The 15,588-nt window shown below is 39.0% G+C and overlaps 1 pseudogene; it reads right to left on the bottom strand.

The window, feature by feature from the left end:
* Positions 1–1,093: 1,093 nt before the first annotated feature.
* LOC147548374 (H/ACA ribonucleoprotein complex subunit 4 pseudogene) lies at positions 1,094–4,190 on the bottom strand (annotated as a pseudogene).
* Positions 4,191–15,588: the final 11,398 nt, after the last annotated feature.

The raw sequence follows: 15,588 nt of genomic DNA, 5'->3' as shown, positions 1-15,588 counted from the left end.
AAACAGGCGCTCATAGAGAACTCGGGTCAATGACCATTGACCCGAGTCAATAAAATTTCTAGATGCTAACAGCCTTTCGGCCCGGTGCCTTTAGAAGCACCTAAGCCAAAAATGTACTGGACATAAAATAATGTCCCGAAAATAATTGGACATTTGAAAATGTACAAGACATAATCAAATGTCGGATACATTTCTTTCAAAACATAAGTTATTTCATTAAAAATTCGTAGGACATTTTGTTATGTCAGTACCGATTCAAATTTCTTGAATTGTACTGTATATGTGATTATGTCATATGCACTTTTTAAATTTCTGGCTAGAAAGTATAAGACGTTTTGTTATGTACAATACACATAAATGAAATGTATTGTACATAATTATGATATGTACAGTACATAATAAAATGTTGATGTAGACGCAGCGAATTGAAACAAATAATTAAACAAACGATAAACTAAGCTAAAAACAACTAAATAACTGATAAAGTAGATGCAAACACGTTTGATTTTATTGATAATATTCGAAGATGTAAAACAAGACAGACTGGACTCCCTTTTATAGGGTTTGAGACACCTTAAGATAGACTCAAACTAGAGTTTTAGATAAACATAAACTAGGAAATAAATATTCTCTAAATACCAATTTCTTGTTTGCTACTAATCCTAATATCTTAAAGATAGAAACAAATAATAATAATCCTAAATCCGACCTAACTAGACTTGGTCATGTGGGCTTTCCTACTCATGGTCGTGAGGCTCATTAAGCTTGGCCGAGAGGCCCAATATGATCCGCATCAGCCTCCCCTTCTCTCAAGAGGTTCGTCCCAAACCGTTCGGTAAAGAAAAGTTTGTTGTACTCCTGTACGATGAATTCCGCCAAGGCGATACTTAAGTCCCACTTCAAATGAATTTTGCTTTGAATGTGAAGAATACCACTTTGGAAGAAATCATTAACCTCATTCTCAATCTCACATTGCAATGAGTCTCGCAAAATTAACTTTAGTAAATAAAGGACGTTCATCTCGCCATCTTCTTCTTCATTCTAGGGCTCATTTTTATTCTCTTCTCCTGTAGTTTTATCCACTTTCGCATGTTCACACAACTGCCATTTCTGCAATAATGGCATCACCAACTGTTGGAAGAACGACATTTCGCTTCCACACTGCCAGTTTCTTCTCATTTGGCTTCCCATGTTTATCCAACAATCCCTCTGCATTTACAACTTTTTCTTCATCGAAGCTCGAGGACCCAAAACAATCTGTTCTCCTTTAGTAATCATCAAAACAACTTCTTCCCCGTTTCAATAGTGCTCCAAATCTCGATAGCCTAGGAATCATCAACTTAGCACCATAACAAATAACATTGACAGTTGAATCTTTCACAACCAATTTCCTATAACTAGATAACAAAACCTCAAGCAGCATAATAACGCGTCTCAAATTACTTCGTCTCTATAATTATTTTGAACCCATCGCGCATCCATTGCATCATGCATTGGTACCATATTTTCTTGTTCGCCCTAAATCCTAAATCGAACTCTTCGAAGTTCTTGCATATGACTACCCCCACCCATAATAAAAACCAAACATACACAAAGAGTCCTAACATAAGTACCAGCCTCACATGAAATACAAAATATAACCAAATGATTATCAACGTCATAATCAAGAAGTTTACTTTCATAAATAGTTTAGTGATGGGCCTAAAAGGTTACCCTAAAAGGTATCCACCCGCAAGTATACGGGCGTCAAGTAATAAGTCCGGTAAGACCGGTTCGTTCCTCAGAGACTAAGTTAAACTAAATTCTAACCTTAAAACTATTGGGATTTTCAAAAGTGGTTTGATGAAGGTAAAATAAAAATATAATATAAAACTCAAAAAAAATAAATAAACAAAGAAATAAGTCGGTATTCAGAAAAAGGGAACCTAGGGTTTTCGAATCCGTCTTCCTAACAATTCTAAGGACAAATTAATTTTGGTCTAATTGGATAGTTCTTTATATAACTCAGGTTTTCAGTCCATGAACGGTCTAAAAACCCGGAAGATATTATCGTTAAAATAGTAAAAACTGTAATAAATTTATCGTTAGAATAATTATTATACCTTCATCTAAAACCCTAGATATAAAGACTTAGCTACTCATGCTAAAAACGATAAATATTTAAAGTAATAGAAGAAAAAGAAGAAAGAAACTTACTTTTCTGCGCTTTTCCCACCAAACAGACCCTTAAGGAATTGATTTCCTTCTGTTTTTCCCGGAAATCTGACAAACGCACCCTCTGGGAAAACGATTTTCTCGTCTTCCCAGAAACGGATTCCTTCTGGGAAAATTATTTTCTCATCTTCTTCAACTCTCTTTCTTTCTGTTTCTCTCTCTAATCTTTACTATCACTTGCTGTAATCTCTCTCTTCTTATGTATTCTATCTCTCTCTCACCAAGAAAACAGAAAACAATAAAAGATTAAGGAAAACAGATTGGATTAAAATAAACTGATTCTTTCTCTCTCTACAATCTCTCTCTCTTTCTCTGTTATCTCTCTCTCTCTCACTAAGAAAAAGAAACAGGAAGGTTCTCTTTCTCTGAATATATCCCTCCCTCTCGGTTTCTCTCTCTACTTTATTTCTTTTAATAAAAAACCGAGAGCCCCCAGCCGAGAGATTCAACTCTCTATCTCTCTCTCTCTTTCCAAAACTCCTCAACCCGTGATGATCCTCAATGGCCGACCCCAAAGACGAGATAAAAATTGCTCTCTGTTTTTCACTGATATATATAGAGAGAATTCAAAATTCGAAATCCTCAACAAATCCCGATCTCCCACTCAGTCGAATCCCGAGTTCCTTCTATCTCGGTTCTCCAAAATCTTTGGTCTTTAATCTTCTCTCTCGGTTAGCTCTCTCGGTTATCTCTCTCTCCTTCCTGTTTTTGAATCAGTTTCCTTAGATAAAGACGAGAGAGAGAGAGAAGTAGATAATCTGTTTTGATTCTCTCTCTCTCGGTTTTCTCTCTCTCTACTATAACAGTTCATGAAGAAATCGGGAGAGAGCCAAATTCAAATTTGGCTGGTCGTTAGGTGAGCCCGATCCCGTGCTTCGCGAGATAGCGGCACAAGGTGCAACGCCCTTCTCAGATTCCGCCAAGTTTTGCTGTGATCAAACCGACCGTTAGATTCTTGCGCGGGAATCTTACACCAGACACTTACCCAACTTAGCCCGGATAAATCCCACTGTTAATCTGCGTCGTCCGATCTTTTCACGTCTGCACGCCACGTGTATTGGTGAATTCTCTGTTGACCTTGGTCAATAGATTTTGACTCCAACTTGAACCAAAACTTTGACCAGGGCTATCTTGTTCATCCGGACTCCGATTTCACTTTCGCTTTCGCCGATAGATTCGTATTGGACTCTACTTTCACATGAGCACTAATATTGACCAGAATACCCTTGTCATTAAAATGACCAAAATGCCCCTCAAGTATGTCTTTATCACGATGTTTTCGCATCGAACTCCGTAAATGAGACCTGAGAAAGAAAAACAAACAAATTATCAGAGTAACCGCTCGAACTGGACTAACTAACCCGAGTTAAGAGATTCAGATGGGACATTTTCATGTCTCATCATTTAGATTCGAACTTGTCTCTTAATAGCAGAAATTAATCACATGTGGTCGTTAAAAAATAACACCGTTTAAGGTTTCAAGTGCCCTAGCAACTTTAGTTACTTCAGGAACAACATAATGAAGTCTAGCAACACATACATACTCTTTTCCAGCACCTTGGTGAGGTTTAACAAGACGAGTAGCTCGATAAACAATAAAATTTCCAGTTACTTTAGGATCTTGGGTTCCACTATTGCTAGTTTGTTCAGCACGTAAAATACGTTTAATCCAAGCTACAACTTCATGAAAGGAAGGATTTGTAGGTTTATCAAGTTTGATGAGACCATACCTGATATACTCAATGAGAGGATAGTGGCCTGTACGAATTTTCAAGCGGTTGTAGTTATTGAGGAGAATCGACCATTGAGAAGTACCCAACGTTGGAGTGAAGCTTTGTGGTTTGATGAAAAAATATTTCTAGGTAGGATCAGAATCAATATTTTCAAGGGTTTTAGGTTGTCCTGGTTTAGTTTTTTTCTTTGCTTTTGTTTTTTTTCTTCTTCTTCCCGGATCGAGGTAGTTCAATTTCCGACATAGTTTGGGAGGGGTATGAGTTTTTAAGGAAAAATGAAGGTCTGGGTATTAGAGAGGATTCTATGGTTTTGGGGTTTTGTCGTTCCTGATTTAGGTCATTGAACCTAAAAGGAAGAGTAATAGTGATGGCGGTTTGTGTTGATAATGGTAATGGTGAAGAGCAGGTTATAGGTTGTGGTTGGAAGATAATGGTAACTTGGTTTGAAAGTGGTGATGATGGTGTTGTAGTAGTATTTCCAATGTGGTGATAAGTGGAGTAGAAGTGGTGTTGAAGGGAATAATTATAGGGTCAGGATTAAGGAGCATATCGTTAAATTTGTTGTTGCGCTCTTGAAGTTGTTGAAGTACGTTGTTGTTGATGAATTATTCCAACTGTGGCACGGTGGAGAGGTCTCTTTCAATGTTCTCCAATTCCGTTTCGGAAGTTGTAGTAACTTGCTTTAGATGTAGAATAATAAGAAGATTGAGGTGATGGTGAATATGGTGTAGGACAATAAGAACATGGAGGTGATGGTGAATATGATGTAGAATAGTAATAAGATTGAGGTGATGGTGAATATGGTGTAGGATAATAAGAAGATGGAGGATGTGATGGGTTCTCTATGGTTTCTCCATGATTCCAATGATAATCATATGAACTATTTGCAGAAAAACATTCTCTACATAAGCATTGATTTATCCTCCCTTGAGGAGGTGAATATGATTGATATTGTGAGAAATTGTTTGAAAAAAAATTTCCAGAATTATTCACCCAAGACTTTGGTGGCTCTGAATACCACATGATGTAGACGAAGTGGAATTGAAACAAATAATTAAACTAACGATAAACTAAGCTAAAAACAATTAAATAACTGATAAAAGATATGCAAACAAGATAGATTTTATTGATAATATTCGAAGATGTAAAACAAGACAGACTGGATTCCCTTTTTTAGGAATTTAGAAACTTTAGGATAGACTCAAACTAAACTTTTGATAAACATAAATTAGGAAATAAATATTCTCTAAATACTAATTTCTTGTTTGCTACTAATCCTAATATCTTAAAGATTGAAACAAATAATAATAACCCTAAATCTGACCTAACTAGACTTGGTCATGTGGGCTTTCCTACGCATGGTCGTGAGGCCCAATATGATCTGCATCAAATGTCTTATACATTCCTTCCAATACATAAGTTATTTTAAGAGATATTTCTATGATATTTCGTTATGTACATTATGTAATAAAATGTCCTATACATTCATTCCCAAACGCAAATTATTTTATTAAAAATTTGAAGGACATTTTGTTATGTACAAAACATAATAAAATATCTTATACATTCCTTCCGAAAGGTAAACTATTTCAATGAAAATTTATAGGACATTATGTTATGTACAGTACATCTACTAATGTACTTTGTTCGAAGGACATTTTGTTATGTACAATACATAATAAAATATCTTATACATTCCTTCCAAAAGGTAAACTATTTCAATGAAAATTTATAGGACATTATGTTATGTACAGTACATTTACTGATGTACTTTGTTCGAGAATTGTTTTCTATACTTTGCGATCTTAACATGCGAATGAAATTATGAAACTTACAGTACATTTAAAAATGTATTGTGCATAATAAAATGTTCCCTAAATGAAAGTTTATCTTCAACCTTTGGTTCTCAAGATTGTAATGTTGTCTATTTCCCTAATTTTGAATTTACGAAAAATATTGGGCCAAAAAGAAAGCTGGTCACAAACTAGGGAAGCAAAAAAGAAATAACTCAATAAAGTTGCATATCTAATATTTGACTCCGAGTCTCTAACAAGTAGAATCAGGATTCATCACTATCATGTATATTTACATTATAGGTAGATAGAAACTAAAATTCAAACATTTGCTCAATTATTTATGTTTCGGACCTAGTTTTAGTCTTTCCTTAGCTTTAGAGAACAGTTTGTCCCATTATTTAGATAAAATTAAGTGGATTCAAACATTTGAATACGGTTATATGTATATGTATATGTTGGAAGTGTCTTGAATATGGATTGATATCGAACCCGGTTTACGACCCGCCAACCCGCTGACAAGGCAATGGTAATTGCCTTGTAAGCGTATCCATGTGTAAATTGAATTTAAAGAGAGAGAGTCAGTGAGGCGGTGGGATTAGAGTTTTAGTGGCTATATAAACTAAAACCCTAGGAGATATCAGTAGTCTCAGACTCACGAATCTCTTGTGTAACTTGTTTGCTTATCATAGTGGAAATCATCAAGCCGTTATCGCCGTGGAGTAGGTCTCACCAACTGAACCACGTAAATCTCTGTGTTCTGTTCTTGATTGTTCTTTATTTCCTATTGCTTTTCATGGATTACTTGTGGTTGTCATAGAAAACCCCATTTGGTCATAACAGTATATATATATATATATATAGATATTATCAAGATATTCGACCAATATTAAGGAGCATATCGTTAAATTTGTTGTTGCGCTCTTGAAGTTGTTGAAGTACGTTGTTGTTGATGAATTATTCCAACTGTGGCACGGTGGAGAGGTCTCTTTCAATGTTCTCCAATTCCGTTTCGGAAGTTGTAGTAACTTGCTTTAGATGTAGAATAATAAGAAGATTGAGGTGATGGTGAATATGGTGTAGGACAATAAGAACATGGAGGTGATGGTGAATATGATGTAGAATAGTAATAAGATTGAGGTGATGGTGAATATGGTGTAGGATAATAAGAAGATGGAGGATGTGATGGGTTCTCTATGGTTTCTCCATGATTCCAATGATAATCATATGAACTATTTGCAGAAAAACATTCTCTACATAAACATTCGCTAGTTTTCCCTCGAACCTTTCCAATTGCTTATGAGAAGATCAAGAGCTTCAAGTGTAGCTTCAAGTGTAGCTCCTCTACTTGGGACACGAGCAATCAATTTGATCTCCCACCTTGTTGTATAGCTAGCACACCAATGGTGGTTGGAAGAAGAACTCCTTTCTTCTTGACTAGATAGATAGTTAATGGGAATTAGCTCAATTTCTCCTCTCTACTTGATGTGGTAGAGTAAGAAAGCTTAGAGAGAAATTCCACACCTTATTCTCTGCCCTAAGAGTGTTTATATAGAACCCTAATAAGAATCCACCTCCTTTTACGTTTCCTAAAACACCCTTTAGAATAAGATTTAGGGAAATAGTCGAAAATAGCAACTATTGATATTTTCTCAATTCCCTAAGGAGGAGGTGTCCAAACACTACGAAAATTGGTAGATATAATGTTTATTATATCAGCAACTAACCCTCCAAAATTCAGCCCAATCCGAGTCCTAGAAGTATCCGAACCGGTCTAGGCCCAAAAACCCTATTTTTGGCCTTTTTGTACTATCTTTGCCTAATTCCTTTTTAGGCCTATGAGATATGTTTATGGGACACTCCCATGATTATATCTCACTCCCACTAGTCATATCCTAGATCAATTTCTCACTCTTATGTGTAACCCGTTGTAGGATCCGATCGAAGTTAGCCGCGAATTACTTCGTAATTCGACGATCGTAGTTGGTCTCTAGCTACAACTCTACGATCCCTAAATCAATCGGACTTGATGATCTTCCACATCAATTGTCCTATCCGACAAATTGTTCGCATTGTCACGTTGGTCGAAGGACATCTCCTTCAACTCGTTCAGACTCCCACTTGGACTTAGAACAAGTACAATGCTTGATTCCCATGTCACTTAGTATCCCATCTGATACGTCACGTCGTTCAGACTTTCTTGATCTCGAGTACAACTGTCAAAACAAATGATTAACTTTTAATCCATTTGAGCACGGCCATGCATTTTCAGTTGTTGCTCGTCAAGTGGCCCGAGGACACTGCATCCTAACATGGTTAGGAGGACATAATCCATTCTTGTGCTCCCACTCAACTTCATGTCTATCCTGTCCTTCCCAGTATCCGCTTTTATAACCTCCTTTTACGGCGCGGCGTTTAACGGAACCAAAGTCAGACATTCCTTACATAAGATGAGCTGAGCACTCATGTTTTGAGGAATCTCTTCAATCTTGTCTTTATGAGAAGTTTGACGATTTCATCATTCTTTGGATGAACTTCTCATGTTGAGGGTTATTCCAGCGTATAATCCTTATTATGCACTCACGTAGTCGAATCGAATACACTATTTCTATAGCCCATGAAACTGCGCTATCCCATCGACTCCCGTACTAGTCTTCGTGAGTCATTGTTGTCCATGCAATGACCTGGACTAGGGAATTGATAATGAATCACTCCAAGTTCACTTAGTAGGGTTTCATTCATCAGATCACGTATCTGACAAGCCTACTCGGAGCGTTTTCTTTATCGTGTGGACTGTCTCTTAAAATACCAAACCAAATTTTAAGGACAAAATAAAATTTCTTTTATTTTATTTATCGAATGTAAGTAATTAGGCACATAAACTCTTTTATGAATCCAAATTACATTTGTTGCCATTCCCCAATGCGCTTTATACCAATGTCCCTCATGTGTGAATTATGTTTGGGCTGAGGTAATGGTTTGGTCAACGGATCTGCAACGTTATCATCCGTATGAACCTTGCAAATTACCACATCTTTTCTTTCTATGATTTCTCTAATCAAGTGGTACTTCCTTTGGATATGTTTGGATTTTTGGTGCGCTCTTGGTTCCTTGGCTTGGGCTATTGCTCCGTTGTTGTCACAATAGAGAGTTAAGCCCTCTTCTATGCCAGGTACGACACCAAGTTCTATCATGAACTTCTTGATCCAAACTCCTTCCTTTGCAGCTTCCGAGGCCGCTAGGTATTCTGCTTCAGTGGTAGAGTCTGCAACTGTGCTCTGCTTGGAACTTTTCCAACATACCGCTCCTCCATTCAGACAGTAGACGAACCCAGATTGTGATTTGAAGTCGTCTCTATCCGTTTGAAAGCTTGCATCCACATGGCCTACAACTTTTAGTGTATCTTCCCCGCCATATACCAGGAAATGATCCTTAGTCCTTTTCAGGTACTTTAGGATATTCTTGGCGGCGTGCCAGTGCGCTTGGCCTGGATTTGATTGGTAACGACTACACATGCTCAAAGCATATGAGACGTCTGGGCGAGTGCAGATCATGGCGTACATGATTGATCCTATTGCCGAAGCATAGGGTACTTTCATCATGTGTGCTAGCTCATCAGGACTCTTAGGACACTGATCTTTGCTAAGCACCATACCATGTGACATGGGAAGGAATCCTCTTTTGGAGTTTGTCATCTCGAACCGTTGAAGAATCTTATCTATATAAGTTTCTTGACTAAGTCCGATCATCCTCCTTGATCTATCTCTATAGATCTTGATTCCCAATATGTATTCTGCTTCCCCTAGGTCCTTCATAGAGAAGCATTTCCGAAGCTAGTCTTTAACTGATTCCAACATCGGAATCTTGTTTCCTATGATTAATATGTCATCGACATAAAGGACTAAGAAAACTAGGTCGCTCCCACTAACCTTCTTGTAAATACAAGATTCTTCCGCATTCTTGAGAAATCCAAATTCTTTGATTTTCTCGTCGAATCGAAGATTCCAACTCCGGCTTGCTTGCTTGAGTCCATAAATGGATTTCTTAAGCTTGCAAACTTTTCCAGCATTTTTGGAATCTACAAAACCTTCGGGTTGTGTCATGTACACATCCTCTTCCAAGTGTCCGTTCAGGAAGGCGGTTTTGACATCCATTTGCCAAATCTCATAATCATAATGAGCTGCAATTGCTAGAATGATCCGAATGGATTTAAGCATTGCGACAGGTGAAAAGGTTTCATCATAGTCTATGCCATGAATCTGTTTGTATCCTTTTGCCACGAGTCTAGCTTTGAAAACGGTAACGTTTCCATCCTTGTCAGTTTTTATTTTGAAAACCCATTTGCATCCGATTGGTGTTGCTCCATCGGGCAAATCGATCAAGTTCCATACATGATTTTCTGACATGGAATCCATTTCCGATCTCATGGCCTTTAGCCATTTTTCGGAGTCGGGGCTCGTCATAGCTTGGTTGTAGGTACTCGGCTCATTATCTTCTAACAGTAGGATATCTGTTTTCTGAGATAATTCCTGGAGCCTTTGAGATCTACGAGGGGCCTGAGCAACTTTTGGAGTGTTCTCAACTAGTTGAGATGTCTCCTGCGAATTTAATTCGACTTGAGCGGGAGGTACTCTCTCGACCTCATTCTCCTCTTCCATACTTTGTGTATAGATAGGAGCCGCTAAACCTCTTGATATCTCTATATCTGTGTTTATTTGTTGCTCATATCGAATTTCATCGATATCTACATTTCTCCCACTTGTCTGTTTGGAAAGGAATTCCTTTTCAAGGAAGACACCATCTCGAGCAACAAACACTTTGTTCTCAGATTCATGGTAGAAGTAGTAACCCCTTGTCTCTTTTGGATAACCCACAAAGAGACATTTGTCTGATTTAGGTGCGAGTTTGTCTCCTTGTAAACGTTTTAAATAAACTTCGCATCCCCAGACTTTGAGAAAAGACAGCTTTGGAACCTTTCCAAACCATAACTCATATGGCGTCTTTTCTACAGCTTTTGACGGAGCTCGGTTAAGTGTGAAAGCAGCCGTTTCTAGAGCATACCCCCAGAACGTGTTTGGAAAATTTGCTAAACTCATCATAGATCGAACCATGTCTAACAAGGTGCGATTTCTCCTTTCAGAAACACCATTCATCTGGGGTGTTCCTGGCGGAGTGAGTTGAGATACTATACCACAACTCCTAAGATGATCGTCAAATTCTTGACTCAAATATTCACCACCTCGATCGGATCGAATGGCTTTTATTTTCTTGCCAAGTTGATTCTCTACTTCGTTCTGAAATTGTTTGAACATGTCAAACGATTCGGACTTATGCCTCATCAAGTATATGTAACCATAACGAGTGAAGTCATCCGTGAACGTGATGAAGTAGCCATAGTTACCTCTCGCCGGAGTACTCATTGGTCCGCATACATCCGTATGTATGAGTTCCAAGGGTTCTTTGGCTCGGTCTCCTTTTCCTTTAAAAGAAGACCTCGTCATTTTACCCATTAAACATGATTCGCATGTGTCATATGATTCTAAATTATACGAACCTAGAAGTCCATGCTCATGGAGCTTCTTCATGCGTGTCATGTTAATGTGACCCAAACGACAATGCCAAAGGTAACTTGGATTTGAATCATCTGACCGTAGCCTATTGGTTTCTATGTTGAAGACTTCGTTCTCAATATTCGTAATATAGAGACCGTTGTATAGCTTAGCACTGTGACCCAAACGACAATGCCAAAGGTAACTTGGATTTGAATCATCTGACCGTAGCCTATTGGTTTCTATGTTGAAGACTTCGTTCTCAATATTCGTAATATAGAGACCGTTGTATAGCTTAGCACTGGTATAAAACATTTCACCTTTGTATAAAGAACAACGCTGGTTTTTTATTAATAGGTGATATCCCTCTTTGTCTAATTCTGAGACAGAGATAATGTTTCTAGAAATAGAGGGTACATAATAGCAATTATGAAGTTCTAAAACTAGACCAGTTTCTAAAGGTAGACTGAATGTTCCTACAGCTTTCGCAGCAACCATTGCTCTATTTGCTACTCGTAGGACAAGCTCCCTTCCAGATAAATACTTGATTCCCTTAAGGCCCTGCACATCATAAATGATACGAGCACCACATCCGGTATCGAATACCCAGGATTGAGAATCAAATGTATTTGCTAAGTTAACTTCGATAACATAGATACCTTGGTCGGAATCGTGAGTTCCTTCCTTTTTCCTTTTGTTCTTCTGAATCAGTTGAAGTTCTTTCTTTGATTCAGACATTCCAATGCCTCTCCGGATTGCCTTGGAAGTCCCGTACTTCCTCAACCGTGATTTGTTTCGGGACATGTCCCTTATGAAGGATTTATCCGTGCGGTCTGAAGGAGATGTCCTTCCGAAGGAGTGTCCTTCGACCAAGATGGCAATGCGATCAATTTGTCAGTTAGGATAACGATGACCACACGTAAAGATCATCCAGTCCGGTCCAATTAGGGGTCGTAATGCTTTGCTAGAAGCCAACTACGATCGTCGGATCAAGGAGTTGATTCGCAGCTAACATAGACCGGATCCTACAACGGGTTACACATAAGTGTGGTAGCTTGATCGGAGAGAATTGACTAGACGGGAACTGGCTAAAGTTGGATGGGATTCAACTGGAAAGGCCGAAAGGGTCCGAATGGAGATTCGGGACAAGATAGAAGGAAGGCTCTTTGGGCCGGCCATGAGATGGCCGACCAGAGTAAGTGGGCCGGCCACATAAGGCCCATGGTGGGCTGCCCTGGCCGGCCACACTTAAGGGGATTATCAAAATACCCCAAAAAGGGTATTTTGGTAATTATCTTTTCTGTGACCCAGAAAATAGAAATCCTAATCTGAATGAGATTCTAATTAGGGTTTGTCTATATATTGGGTCAGTTGAGAACAGAAAAGGTGTGGATTTTTCTCTAAGGAAAAATATACAGCTCTCTCTCTCTCTGAATATACAGCTATTGGAGAGAGATGAATATAGAGAAAAAGCTCCCGTTCTATCAATCTAGTCAAGAAGAAGAGTTCTTCTCAACCTTCTAGTAAGTCCTAGCAGTCTGAAAGGAAGGGAGATCAAGTCTATTCACTCGGTGTCTCAAGTAGAGGAGCTACAATTGGAGCTCTCGATCTTTGCATGCGATTGGAATGGTTCGAGGGAAAAACGCGTTAAGGTATTTATCCCTCTCTAGTTCATTGATTAGTTTATGCATAACGATCCTGGGCAATCTAGTGTTAAACATGAGATGTTTGAGATTCCGCTTACAACAGTAGTTAGTGTATAGGATACACAAAACCCTACACCTTAATCGACGGATGATTGTGTGCGCATCCATTTTCCTGAATCTCTTTTGAAGATTAGGCTCCATGGTTGCCAACATAAGGCAAGTTACTGAAATTGATTTCATCCGGATACTTTTGGCCTGCTTTTGTTCCTCAACCTTTGAGTTCGCAGTTATCCTTGGAATAGGGGTATCCAGTACGCTTTCTTTGTTTGTAGACTTGAGAACACTTCTCAATCTCTTTTCCCAATCAAGGAAGTTATCCATGTTCAATTTGTCCTCATCAAGGATTGAACATAGGTTGAAAAGATTGATTTTTGCCATAGTAAAACTACATGAAACAGAAAAAGGATTTTGCTAAGTATTACATTCGATAATTTTTGCAAAAAGTTCTAAGTTTTTGTCACATTATTCAAGAAAACGTGTCCCTAAATGAATAATGCGATTCCGAGATCCCATCTCTCAAGGATTAAGCGGACTAGGGCCCTGCCCTTAATTCCCATTGATTTAGGTGAGTGAACACTTTCACTGATCATACCATATGATTCTCGGTTGATGGATTACATGTTTAGTGTAAAATCCATCCTTTTGCCTCGAGTATCCAAGACTCTCTTGCTGATCTCGTTGAGTAGAACCATCTTCTATAGACCTACCCGCAATGTCCCAAGGTAGAGGAGGTACTCTGCGAAGGCCGACCCACCTTCCTCGAACAAGGGCGCAAGGAGTGTCTTAATTTGGATAGGCACTGTACTCAAAATTACTTTTAGGGACTTTTACGCTAGTCTGGCGTTCGTTTTAGTGAACTAATTAGCCTAACTAACATCCACGACATAAGGCGTAAAAGGTAAGTAAATGCGCGCAAGAAAGTAAATCAAGCACATATGGATCCTAGTATGGCCCCTAACCTAGAAGATCTAATCTTCTTTGGTTTGCTTCTTGTTTCGCCTTTTAGTTCGTCTAGATCTCCATCTTTGAACCTCCATTGATTTCTCCCACTCGCCTTTGGATTTCCTCCTTGAGTTTCATCAATGGACTCATAAACCCTAAACTCTAATTACAAGACTCAAACGATTCGCAGATCGTGTAAACTTGAAATTAAAATTATTACAAATTATGCACCCATCTGTGCTTAAAACAAGAATAAGAATTAAATTCTATGGCCATACTAGTTTCCGCATTCACATCACATGCAATCATATAATATATTTCAAGGCTAACAATTATATATGCATGTATATCCGGGAGATACTTTTGTCGACATCCATATGTCATGTACGTACCTTAAGTCTACATCAAAGGATTAGACTAATGGTGCGTCTTGGTTTGATTTTAAAATCTGATTTTAAAGAGAAATTCCGTTTGGGCTTTGAATGGCCCGGGTTAATTTCGGAAATATTTGGATTGGAATTTGGGAGAAAATTTGGATAAAACTCCCACTCGAATAGTGGTCCCTTTTCGTGGTCCGAAAAGCCTTGAAAAGACCAGGGACAAGTCCTAGACAAGTCCCGACCCAAGCCCACAAAAGGGTTTGGACAAGGTCCGGATATGGCACGGCCCATAGGGCCGGCATGTCCGAGCCGAGGCCTGATCTCGTCCTGGCCGGAGCCAGGACGCTAGTCCAAGCACCAGACGCGTCCTAGACGCATCTGGTGCTGGACCGGACCAGCACTAGGTGTCTCGGACTTAGTCCGAGACACCCAGGACCCCAGATGCGTCTGGTGGTAGCTACTGGACGCGTCCCCAGACGCATTGATGAGTCATGAAAATGCCTCATCTGATTCTCTTAATTTGGACTAGTTAGTCTATTTCGAGCAGTTACTCTGATGAATTGTGTGTTTTTCTTTCTCAGGCGCCTTTTGTGGAGTTTAGGGCGAAAAGAAGATAAAAACGGACACAAGAGGGGCATTTTGGTCATTTCTTGATTCTGTAAATTTTGGCAAATGTTGATGCTCGGATGGATAGTATAGTCCAAGACGGTCCCGTAGGCGAAAACGGAAGTCAAATCGGAGTCCGGATGAATAAATTAGAGCAAGTCAAAGTTCGGGTCAAATTTGGTATACTAAAAGTCAAGAGGGACACGTGGCATGCATCCGGCAAGAAATCGAATGGACCAGGGAATGCACGGGCTAATTTCTGTCACGTCCAGAGGTACACCAAGCTATACACGTGACCCGGACAGCCCAACCCGACTCGATGACGTCAGCTGACGTCATCATCATCTTCTTCCTTTTATTAGAACCGAGAGTTGTTCTTCTTCAAACGGAGATTTTTCAAACAGAGAAAGTTTCTCTTATAACCGAGAGAGAAAAGGAAAGAAGAGAGAAGAAAGGAAAGAAGAGAGAAGAAAGGAAAGAAAAGAGAAGAAAGGAAAGAAGAGAAAGAGAGATTCGGCCATGAAATTATAAAAGAAAACAGAGACAGAGGGATGAAGGAGGTCGGATGGGACGAAGCCTCTCGAGCTCAACTAAACAGAAGTTATTAGAGAGAGAGAGAGAGGGTACCTCGGCTTTTGAACAGAAAAAGGAGGAACGACTCCTCC

The sequence above is a fragment of the Eschscholzia californica genome, unplaced genomic scaffold, assembly GCF_041429995.1.
Source record: "Eschscholzia californica isolate CP2 unplaced genomic scaffold, dmEscCali1.0.p SCAF_3, whole genome shotgun sequence".
NCBI classification, from domain to species: Eukaryota; Viridiplantae; Streptophyta; class Magnoliopsida; order Ranunculales; family Papaveraceae; genus Eschscholzia; species Eschscholzia californica.
The sequence above is the reverse complement of the archived record's forward strand: the minus strand, read 5'-3'. Positions and strand labels throughout refer to the sequence as shown.